At 36.3% G+C, this 11,843-nt stretch overlaps 1 non-coding gene across 1 annotated transcript; it reads right to left on the bottom strand.

The window, feature by feature from the left end:
- Positions 1-4,518: 4,518 nt before the first annotated feature.
- LOC108261110 (uncharacterized) lies at positions 4,519-6,588 on the bottom strand. Its single transcript, XR_008398164.1, has 4 exons — positions 6,322-6,588; positions 6,170-6,241; positions 5,886-5,953; positions 4,519-5,502 (listed from the first exon to the last, which is right to left on the bottom strand). It is a non-coding gene; the product is annotated as an uncharacterized LOC108261110 (transcript).
- Between the last annotated feature and the right edge of the window lie 5,255 nt (positions 6,589-11,843).

Genomic DNA, 11,843 nt, shown 5'->3' on the forward strand with positions numbered 1-11,843 from the left:
TTAAAACACTTTGTCAAGGTAATCATGACAAAGGAGGCTCCATCTGCAACTGCAAGTGTGTGTTCTGCTCCAAGAGACTGTGACAGCCTCATGGCATCCAGGATGTGTTTTAAAAAAAAAATTGGATTGATTTGTGCTTAGATCCACCCTCGTGTATACACTGCTGATCCTCGCTCGTTCTGTCAGTCATTGCCAGGAGCTTTCCAGGCAACTGCAGCTGCTAATCTCATCACAGCTTGGCGTAATTTTGCTTGAGAGAAAACATGTGTTCGAGTCAGATGCTGTCGTCGAAGCTGCCAGGAAAGAGGCCCGTTCAGCCGTTCCTCTGGAGCGTGCCTTTGAACCAGCCGTCCTCGCGCTTCTTATGCATAAACACAATGTCGCCTTCCTTCAGCTCCAGCTCAGCCTCGCTCTGTGGAGGGTAAGACACCACCTGCACAGGAACAGTATGCAGGTTAATCACCGCGTGGAACAGGGTTAAGGCATTTGGGTGACCGTAAGCAGTGCACACTCAGAGACTCAGTGAATGGAGGAACAGGAGTGTGGTGCCTAATAAACTGACTTTCAGTGTAAGTGACTGCATAAGTCATATGTTTCCCTTAAAAAAAAAACATCCCTGATTGTGGGCAGGGCAGCATGGGAACTGATGGGAGAATGGCTATTTCCTCTTTCTCACAGCATCAGTTAACCGACATTGTGCCATGCACTGAGTAATACTCCATACTCAACAACCACACGGTCATACATCTCTTACAATCTTTTTTATAGTTGGTTGCATATATTTCTCAATACTGAGTTCACTCTCCTCTTTATCAACATGCAGCTCAGTACAGCAGTTACCCTCACATCCAACATGCACTAAAACTAACAACACACTTAATACACACCTCAAAATCAACTCATTCTACCAGACCACAAGCAAAGGCTCTCTGTCTCTCTCAACAGGAACCCCTTATCATTCATAACACAATGACCTGAAAACACTAATATCAGGAAACATTACAAGATGCATGACTGACTTTATTTTTACAAGAACCAACATTACATTACAAAACAAGAATGCTGGATCTTTATAGTATAGAAGGTACTACAGTATATGTAACAGGAATGAATCAGAAACACTGGAATATACTCCAGTAAAAAATAAAATATACAAATTTTTTAGGATTATTCAGAATCATACTGAACATAGAAAAACACATGCATGTAGGATATCGATCAAGCACACTGAAAATGCTCTTATCCAGAGTGTGTAACAGAAGTGCTTTGAAGTCTCTCTCAAAAAACACACCCTCATGCTAGTTCACTTAGGAGATGCCGGGTTGTGGATATTACTTAGTTTACATCATACCTCGCACTCTTTTAAAACTGAAGCATCGTGTGGCTTCTATGAAAAGTAAAGCCCTGCCATCTTTGATTTGATTGGCCATTTAAAATATTTTGGCATTGATGAGTGCTGCTAGACTGCCGAGGCAGCCCAGACTAATTTTTTATTTATTATTATTTTTTTTAAAATGTTTGTATTTACTTTTTGTCATCCTAACATACGTAGCGGTGCATAATTGAGTGCAGCAATCTCATAAACCCACATGTTATTCACAATAGAACATGAAAAACATATGAAATGTTTAAATATTAAATGCCTCTCAGAAGTAAAGATGATGAGATCTCATCATTACAGCATATTTCTTGGCCTTTTTTAATTTCCATACATTGCAATGATGGAAAGTAGTTACAAGTAAAGTCTATTTTAAATACTTTTAAAAGATTCAAAAGTATTTTCATCATCCAAAGCATTCCAAATATAATATGATTTCTAGAAAAAGTGGGCAGTGAAACACAAGACAGGTGTGTACAGGAAATCAGTGGAACAACAGAGGAAAATATTCAAACTATGAGAGAGATGCCCTCTGCTGGTCTGGAAGAGAATTAACAGTGGTGACAAACATAAAGTGATATTTTCTATATTCAATATTTTGACTCTTCTTTGTGCCAGTTCCTATGTACATTTTACAAAACCCATACTTTTTTACATTTGACTTCATTATTATGGTTTCTATTTAGTTGAGTTAGCTTTTATTACTTCATTCTTCTTAGAATAAAGAATGACATGAATGTACTTTTATCAGTTTACGGTTACATTTAATGTTGTGGAAAATCTGCAAAACAAGTTACTTCCTGTAATGCCTTATGTTATAGCAACTACCTGCTGAAAAATCCAGCCTGTTCTGACCAGTTTCAACTACAAAAACACAGTCAGAGCTGCTCAATCTGGTAGCCATCTTTATTAGCTGCTAAAGTAAGTGCTCATAGAGCATTAATGTAAACCTGTGATTTACAGCACTACAGTCAGAGCTGCTGTTATGGAAAATTAATCAGCACCTTCTGAACAATCAAATTACACAATTCAACACTTACCATATCCACAGTACTGCAACATAATTACAAATAAAAGAAAGAAAGTAACCATAAACCTGAATTTGTTCCATGAGACTCTGCATGTTCTATCTCGACTGCTACAGCAGGAGGCACCATACCCCTTATAATGGTAATGTGCATCATTAACAAGTTTTTAAATAGCTGTCCTTTTGCACCTCAATCATAGACATGAGCCATTCGCTAATGGAGAATATAATAATGTTTCACAATATTTATCAAATAATATATATATATATATATATATGTGTGTGTGTGCGTGTGTTTTAGTAACAATAAAAACTGAAGACAAAAAAATTGGCAGAGTATTTCCCCATTTTTGCAAAAAACAGACAAACAAAAAAAACTAAACAAACAAACAAACATATAAAAAATAAATAAACCCATGAATCCATGGGATCCATGAAATTAGTGCCCAGTGTGTATTAAAATCTCAGTAAAAGAAACTCCATTTTTTTCACCAGCCCCAACCATCTCTGGGCTCAAGGCCTTGTCAATATCAGAGCCTGGTTAGAGTTGGTCAGAAACATGATTGAAAACAAGGCTAAAACACTTGACTTATGTGATAGGCTTCTATCAAGTTCATTTTTAGAGTTACACCGTAACAAACATACAACATACAGTCATCTAGCACACAGTCGAGCAGATTGTTTTAAACAGTTTTAGATAGACCTTTCTTCAACTGTGTTTGACACAGCAGGTGTGTTTCCTGTTGTTATAGAGATGAGAACAGAAGAGATAATATCATTAACTAGGGTTGCCAAGGTTTAGCAAAAATATCCATCCCATCTACATCTCAACACACACAAAAGACCTGAAACCACCGCAAAAATTCCAGCATTGGCAATGTGACACATTTTTTATCTTTTTCTTAATCTTTATGTGGGAAGTCCACTGTGGTGCACTTACATTTCTGATGTATGGACATTTCATAACCTCCCTTTTTCTTTCCTAATCTTTACAATATACACTCACTGTCCACTTCATTAGGAACCTGTTCATTTATGTAGTTATCCAGTCATTCAATTATGTGGCAGCTGCATGATGCATGACATGCAGATACAGGTCAAGGGATTCTGATAACGCTTGCCATGAATGTAAATGTTAAAAAGCTCTTGACCTGTGTCTGCCTCATGTTATGCATTGTGCTGCTGCCACATGATTGAATGACTGGATAACTACATAAATGAGCAGGTGTAGAGGCATTCCCAGTAAAGCAGATGGACATCATAGACATACTGTCTGCACTGTCTCCACATTTTGCCGTTGTTTGCAGAACAATATTAGATTTAATTTAGATTATTTTCTATAAAACAAGATCTTGGGTGGTGAAAGTAATTTCAGCTAGCCCAATTTGGCTTAAAAACTACAACCCTGTCATTAACAGTCCTGCTCTTTACTGAAAATGTTCATAGAGCGAGCATGGGGCAGAGGGATTTCTGCCTCAATGGGCTTCAATTAATGCTTATTGCAGTTCCTACTTTGACCAGAAGGTACAAAAATAACTCTAGTGAGTAAAATGGGGTGGTGAGCACACTGCCCCCCACAATAGCACAAAGTAGGAAGGTAAACAGATTAGTGATGCATTGGTTTGTAGGTTTCAATATCTGTCAAATATTTAGTAAATCGTTAGTCGATCAAATAAGTAATTAGTATTTCAATGCCATTTAAAATGCATGGAGCTGTTCTTCTTTAAGAAGAGTATTGATTAAATTATTGATGGGGGGGGGGGGGGGGGGGGGTTCTGTTCCCTCTGCTCCTATGGATGAACCACCACTGCTTCCTGCTAATAAAATGAATGCTAAGGTTGTCAGATGTAATGCATGGCATGTAACCAGTAGACCTGACAATGCCTATTTTCATGTCCCCAGCACCCCAGAACATAGATGTTGTTTAAAGTTTGCTTTCCAACAGCAAGTATATCAATACAAAACTCTACCCTTCTGCCTCTCCTTAGCTCCCAGATGGCCGGAGGCTTCAGGATACTGTTTAGGAAGAAAATTATGTTGTACCACATTTAAAAAAAAAAAAAAAAAAAAAAAAGCAAATCATTTCAACACATTTCAATAAAATACACATGGCTGTCAGTTTTGAAGAACCACCTTCTGTTTTATAGCCACACTAGTTGTCAAATTAACGTAGGTACAGCATTTTTGTAAATCATAGAATTTTGTTTATTACAGTCATTTCTGTTAAGGTAGATATAAAGTGAAGTTGAAACAGTATGCTAGTTAAGCATGTAACTATGGTTCCAGAGTAAATGTAAGAAGTTTCCAGGGAAAGACGTCAATATGACAGTGATATACTGCAAATACTTTGTTGTACATTACTTTGTGACTATGTTGAATGGTCTCAGCATGTATGCACACAGGATGGTATCTGAGTGATTTTCACCACCTCTGGCAGTGTTAATAAAACCACAGTTGTGAACATAAATAATGCTCTCATGTTAGAGCCAGTGTGGGACACTCAGTATGTCAGAGTAACCACATGATTGTGGCAGGACAGCATGGGGGCTGATGGGAAAATGGCTACTTCCTGTTTCCCACAGCATCAGTTAACTGACGCTGTGGCATGCACAGAGAATACTCTGTAATACTCCACACTCAACATGTACACTGTCATATTTTTACATTTGGCTACATACAGTATATACAGCATACGTCTTTTTGCACAAAACAGTATGATGGCAAAAACTTCTAGAACTTTAATTGATTATATAAGAATAATATGCATAACATAAAAATTGACATGTACACTCAAAATATAATTAGCAAGATTTATCCATCTGCAGTTTTTTTATTCATTAACAGACATTAACAGTGAATGCAGAACAATAACCTTAGCTAAAGTAAATGTAACACAATACTCTGGATGAATCTGATGAATTTGCTTTTTAATGGTATGAAAACATTATATATAATATATAAATGTATGTATATTTACTGTGGATTAGATTGTTAGAATGCTGGCATATTCAGTTTTGTCTCCAGCGTTGATCTGGACCCGTGCTGCTCCGGCTGTGTTCACGTGGGTTACAGTAGAGTAACTAACATCAGGTTCAGTCTGTGGAAAGACAGAACATGAAAATTATACAAATAACACACATATACTGTTGACTACAAGAGGCAAGTAAAATCCTGTGAAGACGACACAAATCTCGAAATATGACTTTCTTTAAACAATGTGTTTTTTTCTGATAGAAACAGCAGAAGATGTTTTCCAACAGTATAGCAAAACAACTAAAGATCGAAAGGTAGAAACAAATATGCTATAACTGTTACTGTAGAAGCCATGCAGAATTAAATGGAGATTAAATTAAGAATACAGTAGGACTCTGATGGACGATGAGAATTTGATGAAATTGTATAGTTCCTTTTCAGTCTGGCTCAAAGACTTAAAGATAATAATAAAAATGCAGCCGAGCTCAGGCCTGCATGTACACTAACCTGATCCTTATACTTTCTCTTACAGTCCGGACGTCCTTCAGTAATCACGTTCTCTCCACGTCTTCCTCCTAAAGAGAAAAGACCTCAGAAATCACACCTCTAGTGGAAACTACACAATTTCATTTTCCTTATCCAGAGACACTTACAGAAGTGCTGTTGCTTCTACAGGTTTCAGTTCATCAATCTCAGAATTTGTTGTTGTTGTTGTTGTTGTTGTTGTTATGTGTGTGTGTGTGTGTGTGTGTGTGTGTGTGTGTGTGTGTGTGTGTGTGTGTGTTTTGTACCTTTGCGTCTCCAACAAATAAATGCCAGTAGTCCGGGTATCACCAAAAATAAAACCGCCAGAATGCTGAAAACTGTGTAATAACACACCAAAATGTTAATAAATGTAAAAATACAGATGTGTTTTTTCATTGCTGATGAAAAGTTTTGGCACCTAGAAGGAGGCTGCTGTGTGTTTGCTGTTTATCTTGTTCCAGTGTTGTTGAGGATGATGCAGGTGGAGAGTTTGTTGTTGTGCTCTGAGACGGTTCTGATGAAGGTGTTGTGTCTGTTTTCCTCGAGCGTGTTGAAGTTTCTGTTCCTCCTACTGAAAAAGACAAAACGTATTAAAACTAATGATTTTTTCAAATCAAATGTTAATTCAAGACTGCAAACAGTGTTAATGTACAAATATACACTGATATAAAATAAAAAATACAAATTGTGAGCACAAACAGTCTTACAATTTTTAACTTCCATCCCACCCACAGGAACCATGTAACCCCCCCCCATATATATGTATGTGTGTGTATTTATATATATATATATATATATATATATATATATATATATATATATATATATATATATATATAAAGTCATGTGAAAAAATAAGTACACCCAATGGAAGCTCTATTTGAAACAGAGCCTATTAATACAGTTGATATACTTGAACAAAACCACAAGTAATATTTTCATTTATTCAACAGAAATATCAAAATATGTGATGATGAATGAGAAATGAGACAGCGGTTGTTGTGGTTTCCTAATAATCACACTATATAACAGAGAAACACACAGGCAGTGTGACAGTGTGTGTGTGTGTGTGTGTGTGTGTTCGTTTGTTTTACTCTTAGGCGGTTCTGATGGAGGTGTTATGTCTCTTTTTCCTTGACGTTTCTATTCTCGCTACTGATAACACAAAACTTATTAAAACTAATGATGTTTTTTATCACCCTTAGTATTATGGCACATGGCACTGGAGTAAAGCCATGTGCCATGGTTGTGAGCATGGGCGTGACACGTGACATGAGGGACCAATTGTCATGGCAACATCAGGTCACGTAAAGACTTAGACACGTACACATATAGAAATCAAAAGATACGCAAATTGGCCATGGCAATTTGCAGGGTAACACATTACTTAAGGGACATCTTCATAGGGCTACATGACACCTACATAAACCCTTCATAACAACTGACATGAACCTAAATAAATATTTATAAAGACATGTATTTAAAAAGACTTCCTAAAGCATCAGCTGATGTACAGACTGTGTTTATCAATGTTAATGTTAAGTTGATATAACACCTAGTCTAGTGACAGATTTTTGTAAACATTAAATGATGTTATGACGTTTTCCAGGTTGACTTTCTTTAGATCATTATATAAAGTGTGTTATGTAGATTTTCTCTGACTGTCAATTAGAGTGAGTTTGGTTTTAATGTTTCATGTCATATTAACATTAATTGTGATGTATCAGATATACTTACCAAAAAGTTACATTTATTTACCTTAACATTAACACTGATAAAACAAGATGACACTGACACCTACTGAAGCTTTTATAAATGCTTATGTAGACTTATGTCAGTTGTAATGAAGGAATTATACAGGTGGCATGTAGCTCTATAAACACTACAGTGTTACCAAAATAAATCATAGATTAGACTGAGAAATATTTCAAATCCAATCTGATACCAGTCCAAAGTTTCAGGCCAGTCTGATATCCATAATCAGTATTTACTGTCATTTATAACTTGATTTTAATGTGTCACAAAATGACTCATAGTGTAAAACCCTCAGTTATGGTAAATGGAGAAGACATTTTGTTACATATGTAACTATAATTCATTTGAAGACTGTGATTTCTCTTGGATCATCAGAAGAGAGAGCACAGCCTACAGAAACAAACAAAATTCACAATCTACTGAATACAATATGAGTACAACATTTCAAAATTTTATGCTTCAGTACATTTAATTGTAAAATCATGAAATGTCTGTTTTACTACTGACTACTTAGTTTCAATAAGAATTAATGGATATTAATATATATGTAAAATAAATGATTTAATTTCCACATAATTAGTTCATATGTAAAATACAGTTTGGAGTAATTTGAGAATTGGTACATGCAGCAAGCAGATGATTATTTTTGTTTGTTTATATTTAGTTTAGTTAGGATTGTACCATATTTTAGTGTTGGTTTGATTAGGAAAGGTTCACGTCTGTCAATATAAAGCTCACATCTGATGGTGAGAGAAAAAAAAAAAAAAAAGTCATGAGGTTGAAGGAATTGTCCAGTTTTTCATGAAGAGTTTTATTTAAACACACAGGCACAGTAGTGGATCATCATCAGCTGGACTCAAACCCCTAATCTCTTGTTTCTCAGCCCAGTCCCTAACTACTGTGTGTGTTACAATATCTTGTGATCATGTGTGTATTTTGTCTTTTAAATCCCATTGATCTACTTGTAGTTAAACAGCTGTGATTAGACACCATGTTACAACTACATCTGAAAATAAAGACCACTTGGAGAGAGTAACACTACACAATGTACAGATTCCTTTAAACTGATCTGTTTCGAATTTTTTACAATTACTTACACACATTTCTCAATACTATGTTCACTTTATCAAAACTCTTCACACAGGTGGCTTTACCAGCGTGCAGCTCAGTACAGCAGTTAACCTCACATCCGTAATGTACTATAACTACCGTAACACTTCATACACGCCACAAAACCATCTCATTCTACCAGAACACTAGGCTCTCTCTCTCTCAACGAGATATTTGTGTAGTATACTGGAAATACAACCTGGATTGTGCAGCGGTCAATGAAGGAACCACACACACACACACACACACAATCATAACTAGGGGCAATTTATCTTGGTCAGTCCACCTACTGGTGTATTTTAGGAGGTGGGAGGAAACCAGAGAACCCAGAGAAAACCCACATGGACATGGGGAGAACAAGCACAGAAACTCCACACAGACAGAAGCCCGAGCTCAGGACTGAAGCGGGGACCCTGGAGCTGTGAGGAGACAACGCTACCCACTGCATCACCACACTGCTCATAGATCCACAGAGTTCCCCTTTTGTATAGATGGTAATGAATCAAAAACAGAACGGCTGGGTGAGGTTAAACAGGAAATCAGCTGGGATTATTTATTTTTTTGTTTATTTTAACAAAAAAATATTTTATTATTTAAAAAAGTACCACTTTGCTTGGTTTTGCACTTGAATTGATCAATATGTAAACATGTGGAAAAATCAGCTGTAGATATACAGCGCTTTGTTGGAGTTTGACCGAGAAAAGAATTCATGAATTTTGGAAACTGAGGTTATTCAATTCTTTTTTGTGTCAAAGCATTGAAAAGTGATACACAGTTCAGTCCACAGAGACGACTAATGTGTTAACTGTGTGAAGAGTATTGATAATTGCATTGAACTAAATGGAAAAAAAAACTATAACTATGGCGTAATGCAGGAAGTGAAGATGGTCACTGACAGAGGGACAGCAGAAGAAGGTGTGAAATTCACACGCATCTATTTACAGTCCAAAAGAGAATGAAGAAATGACGTACCTTATAAGTTACTGGGAAATAACTTTTCTATTACACTTTATATGAGTTCTTGAAGATAATTCATTAAGACAGAGATTGTGAGAGTTCTCTAATGTACTAAATTATACACTTCATACACGCCTCAAAATCTCATTCTACCAGAACACAAGCAAAATCTCTCTGAACAAGAACGCTTTATCACTCACAACGCAATGACTTTTAGCAGGGAGTAAATCCAAAGTACAGAAAAATGTAACCGTAGAAATTCCAATAAAATAACAAAAATATGTCAATTTGCCACACACACACACACATACACACACACAAAATCATAACTAGGGGCAGGTTATCTTAGGCAGTCCACATACTGGTGTTTTTAGGATTTAACAATATAATTAATTAACTGTAATTTTTTTCATTATTATTATTTTTTTTTTTTAAAGTAACACATTGTTTGTTTATTGTTTGATTTGGTTAAAAGTGGACTTGATTCGTTTCTGAAAACATGATGAAAACATGAGGAAAAATAAGCTGTAGATATACACAGGAGCGTAGCCATCATTACAGATGTGCTGGCGGACAGAATGTCAAGGGTATTTTTTTTCTGAACTTTTTTGTCTAATTGATGAGTTTTATCTCTTCTTGTTCTTAATTGGCTTAATATGCAATTTATGATTCTGTTCTTGTATGTTATATTGTATATTGCACTGTATTATTTATTGCAATATTGCAAATTATGTTTAGTGTACATTGTATTGCATATACATAGCACACAGTATTATAAGATATACTTATATTCACACACAACTTTATTATATTCTGTTATATTCTATTCAACAGTCCACAGATCAGAAAAGAAATAAGTCACTCAAACCACTCAGGAAGATAACTTTTCTATTACACTTTATATGAGTTATTATAGATACATTCACTAAGACAGAGAGTTTCAGAGATGTAATTCAGTAAATAAATGTAATAATACAGATGTGTATTTTCATCACTGATGAAAATTTTTGGCACCTAGAGGGAGGCTGCTGCATGTTTTTGTTTACCTTGTTCCAGTGTTGTTGAGGATGATGCAGGTTGAGAGTTTGTTGTTGTAGTCTGAGGCGGTTCTGATGGAGGTGTTGTGTCTGTTTTCCTCGAGTGTGTTGAAGTTTCTCTTCTGCCTACTGAAAAGACAAAACTTATTAGAACTAATGACTGTTTTTATCACTGTTAGTATTATGGCACATGGCACTGGAGTAAAGCCATGTGTCATGGGTGTGAGCATGGGCGTGACACGTGATGTAAGTGACCAATTGTCATGGCAACATCAGGTCACGTAAAGACTTAGACACGTACACATATAGAAATCAAAAGATGCGCAAATTGGCCATGGCCAGAAAAAAGTGCAGGGGATGAATTTACATTTTATTAGAAGTGCGTGGGACACGTCCCCTGCATCCCCTGTGGATTCTACACCCATGCGTAACACCATATCACTACTAGAGATTTACTAGTGTCACTGCCAGACTAATTTGAGTCTTTTTACAATATCGGTCTTCTTCGTTTTTATTTTAAAGGAACTGTTGTTGATACCTGACTGTTTCAGTCTTTAACAATCATTGGATTTGCTTTGCTCAAGTCACTGCTCCTTATTTATCAAACTGAACAGCAATGGATTTATCCCTAAATCCTTCGTAGGAGCATTTACACAATAAGTCTGGTATTCTGGAAAATGCATTTAACGTTCGTATCCTACGAGAGCTTGTGGGTGTCACGTTTTGTGACGCAACGGAGATAAGGACGGATGCAATCGCAGGTAAACAGTTTTATTGAGAGACACAGGCAGGTAAATCCAAAACGTGATCCACAAACATGCAAAAGGTCAGGCGATCGGCAAACAGACATAAACTGGGCAAGGCAGGAAACTATGTCGTGGTCACGGAAAACAGGGTCGAGATACAAAACATGAAACATAAGCTATGACTATGAACTGAGAGCGGAGAAACCAGCGTGAACTAAACAGATGAATCTAAACATGAAACATGACATGGGCTATGACTATGGTTAACTATGGAAAGGCCTCTAAACTAATCGAGTGTAATATATTTTTATCTAATCTATTCTAATATTCCGCGC

The sequence above is a fragment of the Ictalurus punctatus genome, chromosome 2 (assembly GCF_001660625.3).
Source record: "Ictalurus punctatus breed USDA103 chromosome 2, Coco_2.0, whole genome shotgun sequence".
NCBI classification, from domain to species: Eukaryota; Metazoa; Chordata; class Actinopteri; order Siluriformes; family Ictaluridae; genus Ictalurus; species Ictalurus punctatus.